The 5,335-nt window shown below is 37.8% G+C and overlaps 1 pseudogene; it reads left to right on the forward strand.

The window, feature by feature from the left end:
• The first annotated feature begins 3,566 nt into the window (after nucleotides 1–3,566).
• LOC103443765 (uncharacterized) lies at nucleotides 3,567–4,908 on the forward strand (annotated as a pseudogene).
• Nucleotides 4,909–5,335: the final 427 nt, after the last annotated feature.

Genomic DNA, 5,335 nt, shown 5'->3' on the forward strand with positions numbered 1-5,335 from the left:
TCAAAATTGGAGCTAAAATAACCGTTAAATTGTGATTTTTCGTTTATAACCATCGAAAACTTTTGTTCTGTAACCTAATCTCTAAATGTTGTTTTTTGTGATTTTTTACATATGCGATCTCGGAGTGTGTATAAACAAGTTTGACGGTGGATCGTTGAAAAACGTTTCGTAGAATGTGTATCGTATCAAAACAGTATATTAAACAAACACTTAGAGTTAATGTTATACTTCCCTATCAAGTATAAAATCAGATTTTGTAGTATCCAATGGTGTAAATATTTTAAATTGAAGATCAAATTCATTCAATGCATTCTTATAGAGACGAGGAGTGTAGTTGTAAAAAATCATCAAAATCGGAGCTAAAGTAACCGTTAAATTGTGATTTTTTGTTTATAATTGTCGAAAACTTTTGTTCTGTTACCTAATATCTGAATGTTTGTTTTTTGTGATCTTTTACGTATGCGATATCGGAGTGTGTACAAATAAGTTTGACGGTTAGATCATTGAAAAAAGTTTAGTAGAATGTGTATGGCATCAAAACGGTAGATTAAATAAACACTTAAGAATTAATGTTATACTTCATTTAAGTATAAAATAAGATTTTGTGGTATCCATTAGTGTAAATATTTTAAATTGAAATCAAATTTATTCATTGCATTCTTATAGGGTCGAGGAGTGTAGCTGTAAAAAATCATTAAAATCGGAGCTAAAATAACCGTTAAATTGTGATTTTTCGTTTATAACCGTCGAAAACTTTTGTTTTGTTACCTAATCTCTGAATGTTTATTTATTACGAGTTTTTACGTATCCAATCTTGGAGTGTGTACAAATAAGTTTGACGGTTTGATCGTTGAAAAAAGTTTCGTAGAATGCATATCGCGTTAAAATGGTAGATTAAACAAACACTTAGAGTTAATATTATACTTCCATTAAGTATAAAATAAGAGTTTGTAGTATCCACTAGTGTAAATATTTTAAATTGAACATCAAATTCGTTCATTGCATTCTTATAGGGTAGAGGAGTGTAGCTATAAAAAAATCATCAAAACCGGAGCTAAAATAACCGTTAAATTGTGATTTTTCATTTATAACCGTAAAAAACTTTTGTTCTGTTGCCTAATCTCTGAATGTTTTTTTTTTCTTCAATTTTTTACGTATGCAATCTTTTAGTATCTACAAACAAGTTTGATAGTTAGATCATTGAAACTAGTTTCGTAGAATGCATATCTCCGTTAAATTTGCCTAAATTTTGAAGTAGGAAAAGCAGTTTGTGCTAAATTTTTATTTATGTTTATAAGTATTGATTAGACAATATTTAGTTTGTGTGATGACATTTTCATTGTACAATTATCTTTTTGTTTCTTTGTTGCATATTTTACATGGATTATTATCTATTAAACCAAACAATTATTTATTTAATTTTTAAAAACGTATTCTATATAAATACAGTTTATTTATTTATTTATTAAATTAAACAATTATTATTTTATTTTTTAAAATCGTAACAAAATGGGGGGGGGGGGGGGGGAATTTAAGATTTTGGGGGATTTTTGCCACCATTTTTTTTCTGTCGGTTTATACTTTAAAAAAATTTAGGGATCCAAATGGGCTCGTCTTCTATCACGTGACCTCATTTTGGCTAACAAGCATCCAAACGCCAAATTCTCTTTCCCTGCTATCATAGCTCCCGACTGAGCAAGCAACCATGGACGTTCTCTCAATCTCATCACCTACATTCTTCCCCACCCTAACCTCCAAGCTCTCTCACTCCTCCCGCCCTAAACCCACCTCATATTTTCCCACTTCTTCCCCCAAAACTCACTTTCGCCTCCAGGTCCCAGGCCCTCGACTCCTCGCTCCTGATTTCCTCAGCCCCTCAATCAAATTTTCCAACATAATACCCATCTGTCTCTTGCTTGCGCCGGTGCCTTCTCCCTTCCCCCTTCCTTCCCCCTTTTCTCCTCTCCTCATTTCCTTCTCCTTCTCTTCTCTCCTCATCTACTTCCAGTCCAACACTTGCAACTAAGAGCCTTTGGGAAAGGACAAGGTGAAATAATTCATTCACTTTTTAAATTCTGGGTTTTATTTTTAAGCCACGATTCATTTCCAATTATTGTGTTTTAGTTTTACCTTGTTTCTGATCTTGTGGTGATTTTTGAAGTTGGGTTTTTGTGCAATTATTGGCTTAACTGATCACCATTACTGCTCTTAATCACTGTAATCACTGTCCTGTTTTGTTTGATTCTTGTGGTGATTTTTGAAGTTGGATTTTTGAAGTTTGTTTGATTCTTCACGTAATCACTGTCCTGTTTTGTTCTGTCAACAGAAATTGCATAATATATTCTGTGATCTGCACTTCAGATACCATAACATCACCGCTCCAATTTCTTTCAGTCTCTCCGTTCTAAGAACAGATGCAGTGTTCCTTTGCTCCTGATGAACACACCAACGACACGTGAAGATGCTAAGAAGTTATGCTGATTGCGAGATGCTCTGTAAGGAGAGGGTCTTGATTTTGTATATTTTGGCTTTAAGGGGTCTGTTCTCGTTCGTAGTAATCTTGATTTCGATCACGGAATTGGTTGGGCCAAGGTTGTACAGCTGCTGCAATTGCCGAAACCATGTTGCCCTTCACGACGATGTCATTTCGAAAGCCTTTCAGGTGAACATAGGTTGAGTATGGAAACATAGGTTGAATATGGAAAATGCAGTGAATGGATGGGAGGGGAAAGAAATGATTGAAAGTGGTTTATATTTTTTTTATTATTAATATATTTTCTTTCGGTTTTATTCGACAAGAATGCTTTTATTTATTCATTATTAATAAATTTTCTGTCGGTTATATCTGACACAAGTTCTGTCGGTTTTAGTATTTTCTGTTGGTTTTATCCGACAGAGAGTGCTCTTATTTATTCATTATTAATATATTTTCTATCAGTTATATCCGACACAATTTCTGTCGGTTTTAGAATATTTTCTGTTGGAAAATTCATTTCCTGATGCTAACAATTCTGTTACTTATTATATCCGTCATTGCATCCATGTTCTGTCGGATTTTGCATAGCGACACTAATAAATGGTTTTGTAGTGGTGAGGCAGAGAAGAAGTGGATCTTCGAGATCAAATCCAAGTCTCAAAAGTTGGCGGGGCTTCTCCGCCAACTCCGCAGTTCCCGCCTCTCCGGCCCTGATTTTAAAAAAAGTCACTGTGAAAAAAAGCTGAGGGTCATTTTTGTGTTTGGTAAACTGAAAAAAAAAGGCTTATTTTGGAAGCTGCTGTGAGAATAAGCTGAAAATCAAAGGAAAAGCTGAAGCTGCTATTTGCTGCTTTGAAAAAAAGCCAGTTTTTTCAAAGCACACGGAGCTACAGTGCTCCTTTACTGAAAAGACACACTATCATCCTGCTTTTTTTTCCAAAAGCACTTTCACAAAAAAGTTTACCAAACACTCTACTGGCTTTATTTCACAGCCGCTTATTCTCACAGCACAGCCTCTTATTCTCACAACAGCTTTTTTTCAAAGCACAGCAATACCAAACCAGCCCTTAGTTCTGTGAATAGTGAGGACATGGACTGGTCTCAGCTTAACCATGTATCACGTGAGCCACTTCTGTTCCTGATTTGGGAAAAAATTGCTCTCCTTGCTGACACGCGTAATTCGTTCCAAGTTCGATCAGAAGCAGCAGCTACACTTGGTGAGATTTCTCGGCACGATTGCGAACATAGCATCATTGAAGAAGGGGGAGTTGAACCCCTCGTGGGAGAGGGTCCAGTCGAAGGCCAAGAGAATGCTGTCCGGACTCTGGGGTCACTTGGACATGCCTGGGAAAGCGTTGAACACGTGATCCTTGCTGATGCATGCAAAGTGTGGGCAAAAATCCTCCGAGAAGGTCCGATGAAAGTTCAGGCTGCCGTGGCTTGGGCGGTGTCAGAGATCGCAGCTAGACACCCCAAATGCCGTGATGTTTTTGTACGGCATGATGTAGTCTACTGGCTCTTGAGCCATCTAGCATTCGAAACTGTTGAAGTAGATAGTAACCATGCCACGAGCAAAACCAATAGTAATGTCAACGGCAATGAAGACCCTGCCACCAAGGCTGAAATGAAAGCTATGGCGACCAGAGCCCTTGCCAAACTAGCCAAGGGGAACTCAGCCATTGTTCCTAGCATCGCAGAATCAAGTGTCCACTTAATTTTAGCCGTGAACCTAGAAAAGGGTACCAAAGATGTTCAACTGCAATCTGCCGAAGCATTAATGGAGATCACTGCGGTTGCTGAGGAGGATGCTGAACTGAGAACATCTGCCTTGTATCGTAATTCTCCGGCTCGGAAATCTATCGTTGATCAATTAGTAATAAAGATCACCGATGAGAAGGAAGATCCGGAGCTCCTGATCCCGTGCATTAAAGCTGTTGGGAATTTAGGAACAACATTTGAAGCAACAGACACAAGGATGATTGTCGACCCTCTTCTGCGACTTTTACATGAAACAAACAATTTCGTTACGAAAAATCTTGCATTGCCCTCGCAAAATTTGCATGTACAAGCAACTATTTTCACGTTGAGGTTTCCAAGGCAATAATAATTGCTGGAGCAGCTTCATGCCTTGGTTCTTATATGTTACATTGCGATTCATGTGCCTGGGCCCTGGGAGTGAAGAGCTTGCCCAGGCTAAGGTGCTCGCCGCGCTTAAATGGGCGCCCAAGCATCATTATTTTACCGACCATGAAAAATTGAACAAATTATTCTACGCTGCACCGGATGTACCAGAAAATGAAGTTGCTGAGGCTGAAGCTCGCGTGCACGCCACATATGGTTGGGAGTTGCAAAGATCTTATATGACCCCAACTGAAACACTCTACACACTCTTACACAATGATACGAGTATGTTGGATCTTTATCATTCTTAAGGTTCTAAAAGACGCTAGACGCTAGTCGGGCGGCATTGTCGTAAACACAAATGTCATATAATCTCTTATGACTAATTAGGCTTTGGTTAGATCATCTAGGCTACATTCTAGGATCTCAAGTAGTCTATTTTCATAAAATGTTGAGCTAAATTTTCATTATCTTCTAATAAGACTTGAGTCAGACGTAAGACCAGAAATACTTCAATGCGTGACAAATCTTCCGGGATGTTGTAGGATGCGACTGTTGGTTTGATCAGCTATACCATGCCGATCAACCAACTGCTCGCATCCCACAATATTGAACCTAATATTGAAGAAAACACCTACATAAAGGCAGGTTGTTTCTTTTCTTTTGTCATAGGAAATTAGATAGACAGAGAAAAGAGAGATAAGATGGGCAGAATTAAGAATTAGTAGTGACTGAGAA

Source organism: Malus domestica, chromosome 02 (assembly GCF_042453785.1).
Source record: "Malus domestica chromosome 02, GDT2T_hap1".
Classification (NCBI taxonomy): domain Eukaryota; kingdom Viridiplantae; phylum Streptophyta; class Magnoliopsida; order Rosales; family Rosaceae; genus Malus; species Malus domestica.